The sequence below is a fragment of the Glycine soja genome, chromosome 16, assembly GCF_004193775.1.
Source record: "Glycine soja cultivar W05 chromosome 16, ASM419377v2, whole genome shotgun sequence".
NCBI classification, from domain to species: domain Eukaryota; kingdom Viridiplantae; phylum Streptophyta; class Magnoliopsida; order Fabales; family Fabaceae; genus Glycine; species Glycine soja.
The window spans coordinates 13,286,165-13,307,313 of NC_041017.1; the positions used below are offsets into that span (position 1 = coordinate 13,286,165).

Genomic DNA, 21,149 nt, shown 5'->3' on the forward strand with positions numbered 1-21,149 from the left:
TGCATCCAATACCCTGATGAGGATGTCCCATATGTTCTTAAAACTGGACTGATCCATTTGCTTCCAAAGTTTCATGGCCTTGCAAGTGAAGACCCGCACAAACATCTGAAAGTATTTCATATTGTCTGCTCCACCATGAAACCCCTAGATGTCCAAGAGGATCACATATTTATGAAGGCTTTTCCTCATTCTTTAGAGGGAGTGGCAAAGGACTGGCTGTATTACCTAGCTCCAAGGTCCATCACGAGATGGGATGACCTTAAGAGAGTATTCTTAGAAAAAATTTTCCCTGCTTCCAGGACCACGACCATCAAGAAGGATATCTCAGGTATTAGACAACTCAGTGGAGAGAGCCTATATGAATACTGGGAGAGATTTAAAAAACTATGTGCCAGTTGCCCTCACCATCAGATTCCGGAGCAGCTTCTTCTCCAATATTTTTATAAAGGACTCAGTAATATCGAGAAAAGTATGATAGATGCTGCCAGTGGTGGAGCCCTTGGAGACATGACTCCTGCTGAAGCCAAAAACTTGATTGAGAAGATGGCTTCCAACTCCCATCAGTTTAGCGCCAAAAATGATGCAATAGTCATTAGAGGAGCGCATGAGGTAGCTACAAACTCATCTGCATCATCTGAAACTAAGAAGCTTGAAGGCAAACTAGATGCATTGGTTAACTTGGTAACCCAGCTGGCCTTGAATCAGAAATTTGTACCAGTCGCAAGAGTCTGTGGTTTATGCTCCTCTGCTGACCACCATACAGACCTCTGCCCTTCCTTGCAACAACCTGGAGCAATTGAGTAGCCTGAAGCTTATGCTGCAAACATTTACAATAGACCTCCTCAACCTCAGCAGCAAAATCAACCACAGCACAACAATTATGACCTCTCCAGCAACAGATACAACCCTGGATGGAGGAATCACCCTAATCTCAGATGGTCTAGCCCTCAACAACAACAACAGCTACTGGCCCAAGCAGACCGTACATTCCTCCACCAATCCAACAATAGCAACAACCCCAGAAACAGCAAACAGTTGACGCTCCTCTGCAACCTTCCCTCGAAGAACTTGTGAGGCAAATGACTATGCAAAACATGCAGTTTCAACAAGAGACTAGAGCCTCCATTCAGAGCTTAACTAATCAGATGGGACAATTAGCTACATAATTAAATCAACAACAGTCCCAGAATTCTGACAAGCTACCTTCTCAAGCTGTCCAAAATCCCAAAAATGTCAGTGCCATTTCATTGAGGTCGGGAAAGCGGTGCCAAGGACCTCAACCCGTAGCACCTTTCTCATCTGCAAATGAACCTGCCAAACTTCACTCTACTCCAGAAAAAGGTGATGACAAAAATTTACCTAACAATTTCTGTGGAGGTGAATCTTCCACTGGTAATTCTGATTTGGAGAAGCAACACATCCCTCCTCTTCCATTCCCTCCAAGAGCAGTTTCCAACAAAAAAATGGAAGAGGCAGAGAAAGAGATCTTGGAAACATTTAGAAAAGTAGAGGTAAACATACCTCTGCTGGTGCAATAAAGCAAATTCCAAGATATGCTAAATTCTTGAAGGAGCTGTGCACTAATAAGCGGAAGCTTAAAGGAAGTGAACGAATTAGCATGGGCAGAAATGTCTCCGCATTGATTGGTAAATCTGTCCCCCAAATTCCTAAAAAATGTGAAGATCCAGGTACATTCAGCATACCTTGTATTATAGGGAATAGTAAGTTTGATAATGTCATGCTAGATTTAGGAGCTTCTGTTAGTGTTATGCCTCTGTCTATTTTTAATTCTCTATCTCTAGGTCCCTTACAGTCAACTGATGTGGTAATTCATTTAGCTAATAGAAGTGTTGCCTATCCTGTTCGTTTCATAAAAGATGTCTTAGTTAGAGTTGGTGAACTGATTTTCCCTGTTGATTTTTATATTTTGAATATGGAGGATGGATTTTCTCAAGGATCAGTTCCTATCATTCTAGGTAGACCCTTTATGAAAACTGCTAGAACTAAGATAGATGTATATGCAGGCACACTATCCATGGAGTTTGGTGATATAACTCTTCATTTTAATATTTTGGATGCTATGAAATACCCATCTGAAGATCTTTATGTATTTCGTGCTGAAATAATTGACCATGTTGTTGATGAATACATGACTGGTCTTTATTCTAATCTGCATGCCTCTCACTCTTCATGCATTGAGTCTGAAATTGTACTTGATCATATGTCTGAATTTGATGCTGTGAGTGAATCTGAAATTGATATTGATTGCATGTCTGGTGGTGGTGTTTTACCTCTCGAGATTGATTTTATAGAGTCAGATAGGACTAACCATGTTTCTGGAAGTACACCTACCTCTGACTTTCTTTATGAGGTACAGGCTGAAAAACCATCTCCTTCTACCACTATCCAGCCGGCCACACCAGAATTGAAGCCTCTGCCATCAAATTTAAAATACGCTTACTTGGATGATAGCAAAAGTTTTCCAGTGATTATATCTGCCTCCCTTGCTGATGAGAAAGAGGAGAAGTTGTTGTCTGTTCTCAAGAAGCATAAGAAGGCTATAGGTTGGACCCTGGCGGACATTCCTGGTATTAGCCCATCCACATGTATGCATCGAATAAATTTAGAGGATGGAGCTAAACTAGTAAGACAGCCACAGAGAAGACTTAACCCGGTGATTCTTGATGTAGTGAAGAAGGAGATAACCAAGCTTTTGCAAGCTGGAATCATTTATCCTATCTCCGACAACCAATGGTTGAGTCCCGTCCAAGTAGTCCCGAAGAAGACCGGCCTCACAGTGATAAAAAATGAGAAGGAGGAGCTGATTCCTACTCAGGTGCAGAACAGTTGGAGAGTCTACGTTGACTATAGGAGGCTGAACCAGGTTACCAAAAAGGACCATTTTCCCCTGCCATTCATTGACCAGATGCTTGAACGCCTGGCAGGTAAATCTCACTACTGTTTCCTTGATGCTTTTTCTGGTTATATGCAAATTACTATTGCTCTTGAGGATCAGGAAAAGAGCACATTCACCTGCCCCTTCGGCACTTTTGCCTACAAGAGGATGCCTTTCGGCCTGTGCAATGCCCCTGGTACCTTCCAGCGGTGCATGATTAGTATTTTCAGTGATTTCTTAGAAAATTGCATAGAGGTGTTTATGGATGATTTCACTGTATATGTATCCTCTTTTGATGGTTGTTTGGATAGTTTGGAAAAAGTTTTGAATAGATGCATCGAAACTAATCTTGTTCTAAATTTTGAAAAATGTCATTTTATGGTTGAGCAAGGTATAGTTTTAGGCCACATTATTTCCAATAAGGGTATTGAAGTAGATCCTGCAAAAATTTCTGTTATTTCACAATTGCCTTACCCCTCTTGTGTGCGAGAGGTGCGATCTTTTCTTGGTCATGCAGGATTCTACAGGCGCTTTATAAGAGATTTTAGCAAAGTAGCCCTTCCACTGTCCAACTTGTTGCAAAAGGAGGTGGAGTTTGACTTCAATGACAGATGCAAAGAGGCTTTTGATTGCCTCAAAAGAGCGCTGACTACCACCCCCATCATCCAGGCACCCGACTGGACAGCCCCTTTTGAGCTTATGTGTGATGCATCAAATTATGCATTGGGGGCTGTCCTTGCTCAGAAAATTGATAAATTGCCCAGGGTGATATATTATGCTTCTAGGACTTTAGATGCTGCCCAAGCGAATTATACTACTACTGAGAAAGAGCTTCTAGCCATAGTTTTTGCTCTTGAGAAATTTCGATCTTATTTGCTTGGTACCCGCATTATTGTTTATACTGACCATGCATGATGCAAGCTCCATTGGAGCTTGTAGGCCTAGGATCTTCTTCATCAATGGATTCCTTTGCTTCTTGGAAGATAAATGGCAGCGGAATGGAGAAGGAAGAGAGAGAGGAGACGCCACTTCAAGGAGAAGATGAGTCTAGAAGAAGCTCACCACCATAGGAGGCCATGGATAAGAGCTTGGAGGAAGAAGGAGATGAATGAAGGGAGAGGGAGAGAAGAGCACGAAATTTTGTGCTCAAAAAGAGCTCTGAAATCTGAAGTTAATATTCAAATGATCAAAGTTGAAAAAAATGCACACACATGACCTCTATTTATAGCCTAAGTGTCACACAAAATTAGAGGGAAATTCAAATTTCACTTGAATTTGAAATTGAATTTGTGGAGCCAAACTTTGGAGCCAAAATTTCACTAATTATGATTAGTGAATTTTAGTTATGGTTCAGCCCACTAATCCAAGATCAATTCCAAGATTCTCCACTAAGTGTGCTTAGGTGTCATGAGGCATGAAAAGCATGAAGGACATGCACAAAGTGTGACTATATGATGTGCCAATGGGGTGTAGTAAGCAAATGCTCACCTCCCCCTCTAAAATTTAATTGGATTGGGCTTCTACCAATTCAATTAAATTTATTTCCAACCACACACATCAAATATCCACTTAGTGCATGTGAAATTACAAAACTACCCCTAATACAAAAACTAGTCTACGTGCCCAAAAATACAAGGGCTGAAAAATCCTATATTTCTAGGGTACCCTACCTACAATATGGAGCCCTAAATACAAGGACCAAATATAATGACATCCTAGTCTAATATGTACAAAGATAATTGGACCCAACCTTGGCCCATGGGCTCAGAAATCTACCCTAAGGTTCATGAGAACCCTAGGGCCTTCTTCAGCAGCTCTAGCACAATCTTCTTGGAGCCTCTTGCTCATGGTTCTAGTGATTGGTCCCTTCCTAGGGAGGATTGCATCAATGCAGCTCTAAAGTACTTGTTGAAGAAGGCTGATTCTAAGCCTAGGTTGATCCGATGGATGCTCTGGCTCCAAGAGTTTGACTTGGAGATCCGTGATAGGAGCGGAGCACAAAATTTAGTTGCTGATCGTTTGAGTCGGATTGAACGTGTATCTGATGCGGATTCACCCATTCAGGATGATTTCCCGGATGATCAATTGTATATACTGTATAGTATTTCTGACTCTCTTTTTACTTCCTGGTTTGCTAACATTGTCAATTATTTAGTTGCTTTTGTTTTTCCTCCCTCAACATCTAAGGCCCAAAAAGATAAAATTAAAAGTGATGCTAAGAATTTTATTTGGGATGACCCCTACTTGTGGAAATTGTGCAGTGATCAGGTAATTAGACGGTGCATTCCAGATCATGAGACTGACTCAGTCCTGCAGTTCTGTCATTCTTCCGCACCGGGAGGTCATCTGGGTGTTCAAAGGACAGCTCACAAAGTGCTTGATTGTGGCTTTTATTGGCCCACCATCTTTAATTGTTTTTAATCTTTTAATTGCGCTACATTGAGGACAATGTGTTGTTTAAGTATGGGGGGGAGTGTTCTTCGATTTTACTAGTTTTGTTGGTTTTGTTAATTTGTTAGTTGTGTTAATTTGTTAATGTTGTTAGTTTCGTCGGATTTCTACTTTAATATTTTGGGTCAATTATGTGTGCATGTATGACTTTGCATGTTTTTCTTTGAATTATAGGATATGTTCAAGAGATGGGTAATTATTTTGAAAATAAAAGTTCTTGACATTTTGTGACATGAAATCCTTGATTCTCCTCTACATGTCATGATAGTTTTGAAACCTCAATTTGAAAGTGATGAGTTTACCTTTGTGAGAATTTGAGCCATCCATCATCATAATCATTTGGCGTGTTTGGCCCCATTGATTGCTTGCACAATAACCTTGGCTTGATTCTTGTTGATGCTTCCTAATTCACATGCATATTTGGAAATGATTGAGGCAATTTTGTTCTTATAAGCTTCTAGCCAAATGGACTTACCTTGAATTAATTCCTTTGATAGCCTTCTTGAGCCTTGTTTCCCTTTCCTTGTTTCGAAGCTCACTACAAGCCTTAAGTGAAAAACCATGATATCACCATATCCTTAAGGAATTTTGGAGCTTTGGAATTGTTTTGGGAATAAGTGTGGGGGGTTTTTGTTTCATTGGATAACATATTTTGTTGGCTATGCTTCATGATGTATTTTGGGCCACACTTGATGTACATTGTATATTGGTTAAATGTTGGACATGCTGAATGAGATGTTGTTTCTCAAAGGCTACAAAGCAAAAAATAAAAAATAAAAAATAAAAAAATATATCGAAAAAGAAAAAGAAAAGCAATAAAGTTGAGTGAATAAGATCTTAAATGACAAAAGAATGATGAGACTCTTGGTTCTACTCTTTATGTTTAATTTTATCTTTGGTTCTTTTTATTTTTTTTCATTTTTTCTTATTATGCACTTATTCCCCATTGCTCCTCTATTCCTTTGGGATTTAGCCACTTATTCCATATTTTTCCATACCTTGTCCTTGGCCCCATTACAACCTTAAAAGACCTTTTGATCCTCATGTGCTTGTGTTTATGGGTTGATTATCAATTTTAGAATCTTTCCAAGTTTATGTGGTGTTTGTTTTCATGGGTGCTTTGAGGGTAAATAGTAGCCTAGACACTTGAGAGATAGAGTGTATATCTTGTGAGGCTTTATCACTTTTCATTCTTGAGCTGATTAACTATTTTGCCATGATAGGGTTGCTTGGATGATTTTCATGAATGTCTTGACTTTTTGGATCTCCTTATGTTAGATGTTACCCATTACTTTCATTCCTTGATGTTCATTGAGAAATATGTGAATGTTTTTGTTTGTCTCTCTTTGATATCCTTGGATTTTTTTCTTTGTTTCATTTTGCCCAGGAGTGCAAAAGGCTAAGTATGCGGGGTTTTGATGTGCCATCATTTTCTTCTATTTCTTAAACCCTTTTTGCACCATTTTAATTACTGATTAGTCTTAATTGTCAAATTAATTAGGCAGTTCTATTATTTGGACTCATTTAGCTAATTTGATGTTTTAAATCCAATTTCAGGAATTAATGAAACATTGGGCTTAATCTGGATTTTGGTTGTGGACTTGAAGAAGGCAAATAAAGCAGCGCTTACCTTAGTTAATTTCTAATTAGAAGATTGCAATTTTATTTTACGTGGTTCAGTGTTTATTTTGTTTTGGGCCAGAATATTGTAATAGGGCCTAGTGACTTTGAGTGACTCTTTTTAAATAGCAGCCTTGGGATTTATGGAAGGCTATTATGTTAGACTATTATTCAGAGCATAGGGTTTATGGTTTTAACGTTTTTTGGTTCTAATGCTACTGTTCACGTAATGCAATTTTCCATTTTCTGCTTCTAATTACAATTTCGTTCTTGTTTCTTCTTCTGCCTTCATTTACGTTTCTGCTTCATTTACGTTTCTGCTTCATTTATGTTTCTGCTTTTAGTTTCATTTACGTTTTCTGTTTGAATCTATGGAAGGCTAAATATTCTGGTGTTGTTTCCTTTTGAGGACGAAGCTCAACTCTCTTTGAGGTTTCATTTATAATGTGGCTTCCTGGCAGTTTTCCCTTCACCAGTTAACCCAAATTCGTTAACATTAATCTGTGCACGCTTCGTGTTCGATTAATTGCCTCTGAGCCTAACTTGTATTCATGCTTAATGGACGAAGGGCTAACTGGTGTATGTGTTGCCTAATCACGTATTGACAACCCTAAGTTGATTTTCGCTTAGTAAATTGAAATAGGGTTGGATTAAGTGGTTAACTGTTAAGAACGAATTCTCCATAACCCAAGACAAGAGAATGGCTTCTGAATCAAAGGGAACAACCCATTTTTAATATTATTAGTTTCGTATTCCAGTTTACTTGTTATGTTCTTTAAATCACAAAACAAACAAACCCCCCCCCCTCCCGCCAATCGTTACTGTTACTGCAAGTATATTATGAACATTTGGTTTATCATTGCTCGTTGGGAAACGACCTAGGATCACTTCCTAGTTATTGCATTTTCATGTTTATTTGATTCGAGTACGGCCTCGATCAACGACTCCTCTAGGCTTGGGTTTTCAGCCTTAATCACTGCTTTATACAACGCTAGAGGAGTCACTTCTGATTCCAGGACCATGGAGAGTCTCATCCCTGCCACTAAATTGGCATATGTGAAGAAGAACTATTGCAATCTTGATGATCTAACAGTGACTTTCAGAGGGCCTCACAAGGCCAAGGGGAAGAGGTCAGAGACTCTCCCATTTTCTGAGATTCCCCTATCAGCAGCTCCTTCCATTACAACTTCATCTTCTTCTGCCCCATCTCCATCTGCTCCAGCTTCATCTTTACCAGCACCAGCTTCAGCTCCCACTCCTTTGCCAGTTCCTGCTTCAGTTTCTACAAGACCCTCCTCATTCACCTCTGAGACTTTTTACACTATGATGTAGAGCCTACACCATGGGTAGGCCATTATTATGCAGAGCTTCCAGAGCTTGGACCTGCCATCTATCATGAGTGTGGATGAGTTTCTTGCATAGGTGGCTTGGCCAGGAGTCCAACCTTCTCCTTCTAGAGAGGGTGAGGCCTCCACAGCCCAAGAGCCTGTGCCAGCAGAGGAGCCTGTGCAAGACGCAGAGGATGAGCTTGTTCCTCCTGAGCCATTTATTTTTTAGACTGATCCTGTTGCTCAGGAGAAAGCAGTAGCTCAAGAGCCTACTTCTCCAGTTCAAATCTCTCCAGCACCCATTCCTAAGGATTCCCAACCATCTGCACCAGCATCGGAGCCAGCGCAACCTATTGTTCAGGATCCACCTGCTGCTCCAGTGTTGGATCTTAATGAGCATGCAGAGGATCACCCGCAGGAGGATTGACAACATCTTTATCTTCTTGTCTTGCATTTTGAACAGTTTATTTTGATCAGTTTATTTAGTTTATGCTTTATGTTTCAGTTATTTAAATTTCAGTCCTTTAAATTGCAGTTGTTTTAGTTGTTTGTACAAAGGCATGATTGAATAGTGAACTGATTGAATATGATATTCAGTGGTTTGATTTTTTATGAAATGAAGTGTTGTGATTGATTTGAATGAGAAATTGTATGAATTGAGTGGATTGGAATGTTTAGATTTTGTTTGATCAAGCTTGCAGCCATTAGAAGAGAAAGAACATGTGATTAGTAGTATGACTGAAAATGTTAGTTAGTTTGTTAGATTGATTGTAAAGGAATGCATTGATTGTATCCCGGTGAGAGTATGATCCTTAAATTTTGAGAAAAACGACTATCATTAAGTACTAATTTTTGCATGAATCTTTGAAGTATGGACTGAATGCATGAAATTGAGGATGATGAAGGTCATGTTTGATTGTGATAGCCTTGTAGCCAAAGAGCTGACCACGTGCTTGAATGATTTATCCTTTGCACCCAGTTTTGAGTTGAATGATTGATTGATTGATTGAATCCTAAGCCAATACAGTTTTATCTCCTGTTACCTTGTCTTAGGTTGTAGGAAAGCGTCATCCACAGAAAAGCTTGGTTCAAGACAAATTTGTCCCAAATTTGGGGGAGTTATATGTCAAAGCAAATTTGTCCCAAATTTAGGGGATACACTGGGTAAAAAAAATAAAATGGTCGAAACAGAGCAGCATATACACTATTTTCTGTATATATAAAAAAAAATTGAAAGTACAAATAAAAGTCTTTAAGTGTGTGTGCTGCAAATCAATGAAATGAAGCTAAGTGCCTAAAAAAAGAGGCAAGTATTGGGGTGGGAATGAATGAAAAGTAAAGGTTTATCTATGGATGAATGCTCTCCTAGAATCTAAGCTTTTGAATCCTAGAAAAACCATGATTTGTTGGTAGCCCATCCTCATTACAAGCCTAGAAAGTCCTTAGGATTCATTTTGTGTGTTTATTTCCATATAGCATGAGATGAAATGCAAAGATTACTACTTGCGTTAGTTGTTTATGATGGAATGAGCCTAAACACTTGTGCTTGACTAAAACAATGACCATGAAGCTTTGGTTGATGATCCTTCCTTGATATTTGTCATTCTTACTAGCTTATTTTAGTTGTGACTCTAGTACATATGTTCCTATCTTTCAAAAGTTGCATGTTTTGTGAAGTGACATTGATTGAAGCATTCCATGATATTCATTTCATATGATTAAATTTTTCTGTGAAACAAGCATCACTTTGATTGACCACTGTATTTTGTCACTTAAGGACAAGTGAAGTGTTCTTTCTTTGCTTGAAGACAAGAAAATCTGTAAATTTGGGGGAGTTTGTTAGTCATCTTATACGACTAACTTTTGTATAGAAAACATTTTCTAAAACTTGTATAGTTCCCTAATTTATAGTTATTTTTGTAGGAATTTGTAAATAAATCTTTTTTTGTTTGAATAGTTGTCTTTGGAGTATCTCCCATGTGATTTAATGATAAAATTTGCACAATTTCAGGTCAAAAGAGGCTCAAATCTTGAAGTGCTAAAAGGAGCATTCACACTAAGCAGACCCTGTGGGCTCAGCGTGCATCCACCACTAAGCGCAGCTTCAGCGTGCTTAGCGTGACAAGGGGAAGAGCATAAGAATCAAGGCCGCAACCTAAGCGCGAGATCAGCTCGCTAAGCAAAACATTTGTCTCTTGCCAGGCTCAGCGCACGACAGGCGCTAAGCCCAAATCCACTTACTCGCGCTTAGCGCGAGGGTGGCGCTAAGCGCGATGTCACGATTTCAGAGCCTATTTAAGCTTAAATTGTCAGAATTAGGGTACAACATCACACAGACACAACGAATTTAGGAGATCAGAGCTACATACTTTGGAAAAGAATTCGAGATAGTGCTCTGGAGGCTGTAGAGAGGCGACAGCTAAGCAAGGAAGCTAGGGTTTATCACTTTAAGAGATTAGAGAGTGTTTGAGTGATCGTGAGGTGCCAAGAAGAAGAGGAGGGATCCCCCTTCTTGTGTAAGCAACAATTGCTCTATACTCTCTGTCTCATTTGCATTATGGTTCCTTGTATGGCGGGTTAGACACCCAAGTTGGGGATTTCTAAGGAACAGTTGATGTAATTACTTTTAATATCTAATTGATTGTGTTTTGTGTGTTCAATGCTTCTTTCAATGCTTAATTACTGCATGCTCTTGGTCTGATCACCCATTTGTGTGTACTGTTTGGTGACTTTAGCATTAGGAAATGTATTGTTGCCTTAGAACTTGATAGAAGCAGGACTAAATAACTACATTACCAGGGATGGATTGTGGGGTTTTGGTTTTCTGAATATGTTGTGATGATAATGCTGTTTAAGTTAAGTCTAGTCTTACAAGAGGGATCTGCGAATGAAGCTTAGGTTAAATTAGTCTAAACTTACGAGGGGTCGAGGTTTAGTACTTTAGGCTACAACATAGAACACAAGAACAAGATAAATTAGAGAAATATCCTCATATGCATAAACTTGTTTGTTAGAAAGACCCAATGCTTTTTACCTATTACTGTCAACTTTTACTTACTTGCAATTATTGTTTTCACCATAAAATTAGTTTATTTCTATTTTTAACCATCAATTATCAATGTTTGTTCCAACAATGCCTTACTTCTGAATAAAAATTTGTCTAATAAGATAGTTCCCTGAGTTCGATACTCGGATCACTCTGTTTTAATTTAAAATACTTGACGACCTAGTGCGTTTTCCAGTGCTTCATTTCCCTTGAATATATTTGTTGAAAATTGGAGAAAAAGGAACCATATGGGAAAATGAACACGGTCTCTTTTACTTTTATTAGTTAAAATGAACCTTTCAAAAGTTTAAAATAAACTCTTCGCGTAACTTTCTTGCTTCTCAAGAACTACGTAGGTCTGAGTTCTTCTTTGCACTTGAGGATACGTAGGAGCAAGGGTCATGCTCTTGTCGACCCCAAAAGATAAAAAAAAGGGAAAAATAAATAAATATCAAAGTCATGATTTTGCACACTTGATTAAAGGTTGTCGTCCCTTGTGACGGACGCATGGGGTGCTAATACCTTCCCCCACATAAACAACTCCCGAACCTTTATTCTTAAAATTCGCAGACCCCCTTTTGGTTTTTCTAACGTTTTTCTCAAATAAACATTGGTGGTGACTCCTGCGCATTTTCCTTTCATGGAGGACGCACCCTTGGGTCTCGCCTTGCCCTCCCCTTGAAGGGTAGGTTGCGACAGTTGACGACTCCACTGGGGAAGTTTTTTTAGATAGTTAAGCCATTTAATCTATAGGCAATATTTATCATGACTTTCTCCTTGCTTTGTTTCCCTTTCTTTCTTTTATGTTCTTGTATTCATATAACTCTTTCGATGCTTTTGTATTCGGTGTGGCTGTTTACTTATCACATGCATGTTTGTAAATATTTGTTCATGCACACATGGCACGCACACCTTTTCACTTACGGTGAGTTATTAGGGCCCTATACCCAGGTCCATGGGAACATAAGAAGTAAAGGTTGATCTATGGTCATGCTGAGTCTCCGACTTGCTTGATGACAGTGAAACCTCATCAAGAGTTTTTCTCTTTGATGATACGTTGTCATTGGTAGTCCCTACTGCCACAACGTTTGATATCAAAGAGGATGATATCTCTAGAAACCTTTGAAAGATATGTGCGACCACCTTGGGAGTTATTACTAAGTAATAAACTTTTAGTCCCTCCCATTAGGTTCCTGAAATAGGGGCACAAAGCAAACACACAATGTTTGTTTCCTTGATATTGCCATGCATATCTTTATGATGTCATGATTGTGTGCATCTTTCCTATGCTTACCATGTCGTTATGTCATTCCGGCATTAATTAATTGTGTTACCATGCTCGTTCGTCCAGTATGTTTCTCTTTGTGCTATCAACCATGTGCTCTCACGCATGCATACTCATACTGTGTCATCACTCATACATTGCATTTTGTCTCGTCATTTTGTCACAGGAAGTCGAAAGGTCTGTGTCACCTTCTTAAATGCATGCATGGGGCATCATGGTAATGACTATAAATGAACCATGATGCCCCATGCGTTGTGAGTAAGAAGAGATGGTCTTCTGGGCTCTTGTGTCTGTAGATAAAATGCATTTTTGTCATCCATAGCATAAACATTCCCTCATGCATTCATCATATTAGGGTGTCAAAATATTGAACAGTAGAGTTTTTCATTCTAGCAAACATGGGATCAAACCAAGCACCCTCTTTTAAGAAAAGGTTCTATCATGTCAAAATCAAGAGCTTAGAAGTAGCCAGTTTGCAAGAGCTAGGGTAGCGGATGGATCCACTTCAACGTCCAGCCTTCCGCAAGACATGGAAAACTCTAGGATTTGGCTATGATAGAAGTGTTTGTTGAAGCCATTGCATCCCTCACTCAATATTACGACCAGTCGCTAAGGTGCTTCACGTTTGGGGACTTTCAGTTAATACCAACCGTAGAAGAGTTTGAAGGGATCCTGGGATGCCCGATAGGTGGAAGGAAGTCGTATCTATTTTCTGGACTATACCCCTCCATGGCAAGAGTAGCAAAAGGGGTCAAGATCTCGGCGCAAGAATGGACCGAGTGAAACAAAATAGAAATGGGGTGGTTGGGATACCGAGGAACCACTTGGAAGAGAAAGCAAAAGCTTTGGCTGGTCAAGGAGAGTGGACTACCTTCATTGATGTTGTAGCATTGTTGGTGTTTGGGATTGTCCTTTTCCAAATGTTGATGGGCTAGTGGACCTAGTTGATGGAAGCTTGCTTGTGGGACTTCTATGGAGGCTGGATGTTTGAGCTTCAATGAGGTCCTTTAATGGTGATTTTCCACCATGGAGATGCAGCGGAAGATAAAGGAGAAGAGGTGAGAGGAGGCGCCATCCACTAGGGAATAAGCTATGGAAGAAGGAGCTTCACCACCAAGATGAGCCTTGGATAAGAAGCTTGGAGAGGATGCTTTAATGGAGGAAAAGAAAGAGGGAGAGAAAGAGAGAGGGGGGAGCACGAAATTGAAGGAAGAAAAAGGGAGAGAAGTTGAACTTTGAGTTGTGTCTCACAAGACTCTCATTCATCAAAGTTACAACAAGTGTTACAATGCTTCTATTTATAGACTAGGTAGCTTCCTTGAAAAGATTTCTTGAGAAAACTTCCTTGAGAAGCTTCTTTGAGAAAACTTCCTTGAGAAGCTAGAGCTTAGCTACACACACCCCTCTCATAACTAAGCTCACCTCCTTGAGAAGTTTCCTTAAAAAGATTCCTAAAGAAGCTAGAGCTTAGCTACACATACCTCTCTAATAGCTAAGCTCACCTCCTTGAGATGAGAAGCTAGAGCTTAGCTACACACCCCCTATAATAGCTAAGCTCACCCCCATGAAAATACAAAAAAAAAAACCCTACTACAAAGACTACTCAAAATGCCTCGAAATACAAGGCTAAAACCCAATACTACTAGAATAGCCAAAATACAAGGCCCAAACGAAGGAAAAACCTATTCTAATATTTACAAAGATAAGCGGACTCATACTTAGCCCATGGGCTCGAAATCTACCCTAAGGCTCATGAGAACCCGAGGGCCTTCCCTGGGATCTCTGGCACAATCTACCTGGAGTCTTCTATCCAATGCCCTTGTGGGGTAGGATTGCATCACTAGTGGCGGTCGATGTTTTTCTTACTTATCACCATAGCAAGGAAAGTCCGGTCACTGCTGTTTTGGCCGATGCTTATGACACCTTCGACCGGAGATGCGAGAAGAGCAGTGCGAGGATTGTTTGTTGCACACCTGCTCTTTATGTATGGTTGGTCTCTCACATTTTTCGTCATGAAAGTTAACTCGTCTATCCCCTACAAGGTCACCGCATGTGTACCGAGAAAGGGAAAGCAAATTGGGAGCAGCTCTTGGCAGGTATGGTAGGGGCGTCGCTGGCATTAATAGAAGATCCATATATTTACTTGTCTAGCTAGACATCACTAGATGTCAAATTGAAAAATTATTTTCTTGTAGGTTTGCACACTTGAGCTAACACCTCCATCTAGATGGACACTTCAAATACACTAGTATTATTATAAAAATCATTCAATTTTTTAAACACTAAAAAAAGTCAACTTAATATTAAAAAATAATTCCTCCTAATATGATTTTTGTGAGGCTCTCATTATCATAGAAAAATTGTGAAACTTAAGGTGGAGCTCTAAAAATCAAATGATTATTATTAAATTACAATCTATAGCTATATTTATTAACAAGGAATTAAGTTTCAACAGAAAAACAAAGAACACCTTCCATGATAACGACTATCAAATCGCTCCAAAATAAATAAAACTAGAAAATTTTGTAGTACATGATTAACCTAGGTCGACTCAAAGATACAATTCAATTTGGTTCCTACTTCAATTCACTTATAAACAGCAAAGGGAATTTCAATGAATAGTTTGTAGGTGGCAATGGAAAGAAATGTGAAATCTAAACTGAAACAGAGTTTTAGTTGCAGAAACACAAACAAAATTGCAAAAAAAATCAGAATTGCACAAAAAGGTTGTAAAACAGATTCAAGATCATCAATCCAATTCACCAAACCAATCAATTCGAATTATCACAATTTTGCAGAGAATGATCACGTTGTGAAAGTTCAATCAATGTCATTAGAGTTAGTTCAATCGAGTTAATCCCTAAATTGATTGAAATATCATCCAAACAATTTTGAAATTAGGAAATGAATCCATAACCTAATCCATCTTCAATCCTAAACATATTCATAATCATGAAAATTGAAAATAGGATTGAAGAAAAAATGAACATTCACTCAAAATACAAATACTAAACCCAAACTCAAATTAATAGCCTTGCTTGGAGTGGATCCCTGGATTGATTGAGTATTTAGCCTTCCATGATCATTACAAGTGGAAGAGAAACGAAATTTGTGCAAGAAAAAGGAAGAATGTAAGTGAAAAGAGGAAGAAGAATGAAGAACAATTGAGAGAAAAATAATAGAGAAGAGTTTGATCCAAAAGCTTGCACAATAAGTTTCTAAATCTATTTTTGTACAAAATGAACTACCTAACTAACTAACTCCACTAATATATACAGTGATTACTCATAAGGAAAGGTTGGGCCTTGATTAGGTCCAACTAATCTATCTAATTGAACTAATTACAAAAGGCAAAGCCCAAATTTGTAACTCAATTATTCAAGTGGAGAAGTTCTGACTTCCAAGACCAATTTGATCCTTGAAAATGGAGAATTGGCCCAGGCTTATTTCAGAAAAATTTGAAGCTCCTTTTCTTAGATTTCCAAGGACTACTCACATGCCCTATTTGAAGTTCTGTAGCATCCTATAGGCTCTACACAAGACAGATAGGTTAAGTAAGCTCAAACTCCGAAAATAGGCAACAATTATCAATTAAGCTCAATCATTTGCCTAAGACCGAAACTGAGTTTAGGTGAGAAAATAGGAGTCAAAGAGAGGTCAAATAAGTCAAGAAGAATAGAAAAATACTAAACTAAAAATGCTTAATCAAATTCCCCACACTTTATCTTTTGCACTACTGGGTAAAACTAAAAGAAAGACTAAGAAAAATAAATCAAACTAAAAAAAAATAACCACAACTAAAACTGAAGGTATGAATAAGGCACACGTATTTTTGAATGGATCCTAACAATTCAAAAAAATGAGAGAGATGGAAAACAGAATAATGGTATCAAGGTAACAAGCAATCCATGAACACATGATCATAAAATGCAAAGTGGACAAGTAGTCAAGTAAAAATTAAGAATGTACCATGGTGATAGAAATCTCTCAAAGACCAACACTCAACCTCACCAAATGTGTATGGGTTTGTGTTTGCACTCAAGCACCACATGTAACAAGCACATCCAAATTTTGACAAGACTCTAATCCATTCAACTTGAACTACACATGCATCAAAAGATCAAAAGGACTTTTATTGGTTTTTAATGTATGGCTCAAGTAATGGTGAATATGAGAAAGATATTTAGGCTAAAACTAAGGGAAAATAGCAGAAATGGGGAGTAAGCCAACAAGTAAAAAGAGGATTAGAAACAAAGTGGAGAGGACAACAAAATTAAAATGAAAAGAACTTACAAGAATCAAAATGAAACACAACATATTTTTTTTTTCATTTTTTTCTTTTTCTTTTCATTGTTTGTACAATTTTTTTCTTTTTGAACTTTTTGCTTATAAAATATAAATGCATAGTACGTAACTGATATAAAACATGTTGTATTGAAACTATCTCACATAACTAACTCATTAATGTAACTAACTAATAGATAACTTGATGCAATCCTACCCCCCAAGGGTATTGCATAGAAGAATCCAAGAGGATTGGGCTAGAGCTACTAAAGCAGGCCCTAGGGTTCTCATGAACCTTAGGGTAGATTTTTGAGCCCAAGGGTCAAGGTTGGATCCACTCTTCTTTATAAATATTAGAATAGGTTTTTCCTTCTTTTGGGCCTTGTATTTTGACCATTCTAGTAGTATAGGGTTTTAGCCTTATATTTCAGGGCATTTTGAGTAGTCTTTGTAGTAGGGACTTTTTTTTGTATTTTCATGTATTTTTGGAATGGTGGTGAGCTTAGCTTTTATATGGGGTGTGTATCTAAGCTCTAGCTTCTCATCTCAAGGAGGTGAGCTTAGCTATTAGAGAGGTGTGTGTAGCTAAGCTCTAGCTTCTTTAGGAATCTTCTCAAGGATGCTTCTCAAGGAGGGGAACTTAGTTATTAGAGGGGTGTGTAGCTAAGCTATAGCTTCTCAAGGAATTTTTCTCAAAGAAGCTTCTCAAGGATGTTTTCTCAAGAAAGCTTCTCAAGGAAACTACCTAGTCTATAAATAGAAGCATGTGTAACACTTATTGTAAATTTGATGAATGAAAGTCTTATGAGACACAATTCAAAGTTCCACTTCTCTCCCTCTTTTATTCCTTCAATTTCGTGCTCCCCCCTTCTCTCTTTCTTTTCCTCCATTAAAGCATCATCTTCAAGCTTCTTATCCAAGGCACATTCTTGGTGGTGAAGCTCCTTCTTCCATGGCTTATTCCCTAGTGGATGCTGCCTCCCCTCTCCTCTTCTCCTTTGCCTTCTGCTGCATCTCCATGATGGAAAATCACCATTGAAGGACCTCATTGAAGCTCAAAGATCCAGCCTCCATAGAAGCTCCACAAGCAAGCTTCCATCACAACTAAACTATTATAACTATTAATAGCAGTTACCTAACCACTTTCTGTTGGATCAAGTGGCCTCGGAATAATTAAGAAGGGGGGGTTGAATTAATTATTACTGAAACTTTACCAATTAAAAATCTACCCTTCTTAGGCTTTTACTATGTTGTTAAGAAAGTAAAGAACAAAAATATAAACTTAACCTAAAGTAAAAGCGGTAATTAAAGTGCACAGCGGAAAATAAAGAGTGTAGGGAAGAAGAAAACAAACACAAGAGATTTATATTGGTTCGGCAACAACCCGTGCCTACATCCAGTCCCCAAGCGACCTACGGTCCTTGAGATTTTTTTACAACCTTGTAAAAATCCTTTTACAAGCAAAGATCTACAAGGGATGTACCCTCCCTTGTTCTCTTTGAACAACCTAGTGGATGTACCCTCCACTAGAACTGATCCACAAGAGATGTACCCTCTCTTGTTCTTAGTCAACAACCCAAGTAGATTTACCCTCTACTTGTACAACAAAGGATGTACCCTCCAATGTGTTAAGACAAAGTTCTCAGGCGGTTAGTTGTGACATCCTGGAAATTTCTACCCGGAATTTTGTAAACGATACATTTTGAATAATTATATATAAGTATTATTCAGTGTATATATATATACTCCTGGTAGAAGTATGTACATTGGGGGAAAGATACGCGGGTTAGGCTAATTAAAGAAGAGAAATCCATAACTAGACAGTTATAGGTTAATTCTCAATTAATTTGTCTAAAAAAATTATCATTTTGCGTGCAAATTAAAATTTATCAAAACCAACCTCTAAACCACGCTTGGGGTTTCATTTTGAGCGTTTTGATATATATATTGCTTACTTTCAAAAATGGGCCCCGACGGGTGCAGAGAAACGTGAGGGACTGGAACCATAGAAACGACACGCAAACCGAGACATGATTTTAGCATTTCAAAAAGTCAAATTTTTCTCTCCTTGTGTCTGAGTATGAGTCACATCAAGAGAAAAAGTGGGCTCCTTTTTGTTCCGCTCAAAATGGGACAAGTGGCAAGTGCTTTTAAAAAAAATAATAGGAGGACCTAGAGGAGTTACCTCCCGAGCTTGCTGTGGATGCTCTTGACTTTCCAGAGGGTGATGAGGACCCACTCCCTGATGTGGACTCTCCAGAGGATGTCATGTCAGCATCTGAGGCAGACTCTACGAAGGAGAGCGGCCCTGGAGGGACAGCGACTAGTGGAGACTCTTCATCATGGCAGACGGCTCCTTAGACTAGGTTTACATACTTTTTGTGGATGGGTGTATCTAGTATAGACTGCTAGGTTTGCTCTTTTGATTTTTGGATGGGTAGACCTATTGTATAGAAATTTTGATGATTGTATATATGTGGCTGAAGCCACCACAGTGGATACCTTTGCTCTGGATGTCACTATGTATTTTGCAAACTCCCATATTTTGGACAATTTTAGATGATGAATGTAATTATGTTTAATCTTGTTATTTGAAAAGAAAGTGTTAACAAACTTTATATTGAAAAGAGTTCACCGACCGCATTTTATTATTTTTCACGTGACGACCTAAAATAATGGCTGGCATATTTTTCTTTTGAAAGAGTAAAATAGTTTAGAGGTTATGAGTGATCAAAAAGAAATGACTCCGAATAGAGTTGTGAACTGGCCATTCAGGACTCTATAGTGATAATTTTCCTTCTGAACTTAATTACTGTGAAAAAGAGAAATAAACGAAAAAGAAAAAGAAAAAGAAAAAAAAATTTCCCATGGTTTTTGTTATTTAATTTATTACTATTAAACCAGTCATTATTTAGGTACGCCACATTAGTCATTTGAAACTTTGTGAATGGGGAAACAAAAGAATTCTCAGGCGGTTAGTCCTTTGAAATCTTTTGTTTATGGGAAAGGGAAGAATCAAAAGAATTCTCAGGCTGTGTCATTTTGAATTCTATGACAAGGGAGAAGGGAGACACAAAAAGAATTCAGGAGGTTAGTCCTTGGCGAATTCTTTTTGGCAAAGGGAGAAGGGAATGAAAAAGATGAATAGCACAAGTTTTTGAGCAAAGAACTTTTCTTGGAAGAAAAATTTTTGAACAAAAACTTTTAGAAAGATGAAGAGAAGATGAAACCAGAGAGCTCTGAAAGAAATGAAAGAAGGTGTTGAAAGATAGAATGATTGAAATATATGATCAATATGAATGAGATAATTTTCTTAAAAAATTTCATGCCGAGGTCACATATTTATAGTTTCTTGATGACTCAAGTCAAAACTTGTAACTCTTGGAAATTCCTTTAAAAACTAATCACTTAAAAAGTTATGACTTTTGAAAGAATCTTCAAAAACAAGTCACTTGGAGAAATGTGACATTTGGAAATGAATTTTTCGAAAACAGTCACTGGTAATCGATTACCATAAAGGTGTAATCGATTACACATCAACAGATGTGACTCTTCATTTTGAATTTTGAAAATCTTAACGTTTTAAAACCACTGGTAATCGATTACTATAATATGATAATCGATTACCAGAGAGTAAAACTCTGTGGTAATGATTTTGTGAATACTTCGTGTGCTACTCAATGTTTTGAAAAACTTTTTAATACTTATCTTGATTAAGTCTTCTCTTGATTCTTGAATATTTTAGTCTTGAATCTTGATTTTGATTATTCTTGAATCTTGATTCTTGAAATCAAATTTCCTCTTGATCGTTGAAGTGTTCTTTAGTAGATCCAAAAGATTCATTAGTAGATCGTTGAAGTGTTACTCCTTGCACAAAGATTCATTAGTAGATCCAAAAATTATATCATCAACATAAATTTGCACCAACAAGATATCATTATCCTTCTTTTTTATGAATAAGGTGGTATCTACTTTCCCTCAAGTGAAATTCTTTTCTAATAGGAATTTACTTAATCTTTCATACCAAGCCCTAGGTGCTTGTTTTAAGCCATAAAGTGCCTTCTTTAATCTATAGACATGGTATAATTTTTGTGAGTCTTCAAACCCAGGAGGTTGTTCCACATATACCTCTTCTTCAATTAGACCATTTAAGAAAGCACTCTTGACATCCATTTGATATAGTTTAAAATTCATAATAGATGCATATGCTAATATCATCCTAATGGCTTCTAATTTAGC

The 21,149-nt window shown here is 38.0% G+C and overlaps 1 non-coding gene across 1 annotated transcript; it reads right to left on the minus strand.

Annotated features, from left to right (window-relative positions):
• Positions 1 to 306: 306 nt before the first annotated feature.
• LOC114391338 lies at positions 307 to 413 on the minus strand. The gene has a single exon (XR_003662129.1). It is a non-coding gene; the product is annotated as a small nucleolar RNA R71 (small nucleolar RNA).
• Positions 414 to 21,149: the final 20,736 nt, after the last annotated feature.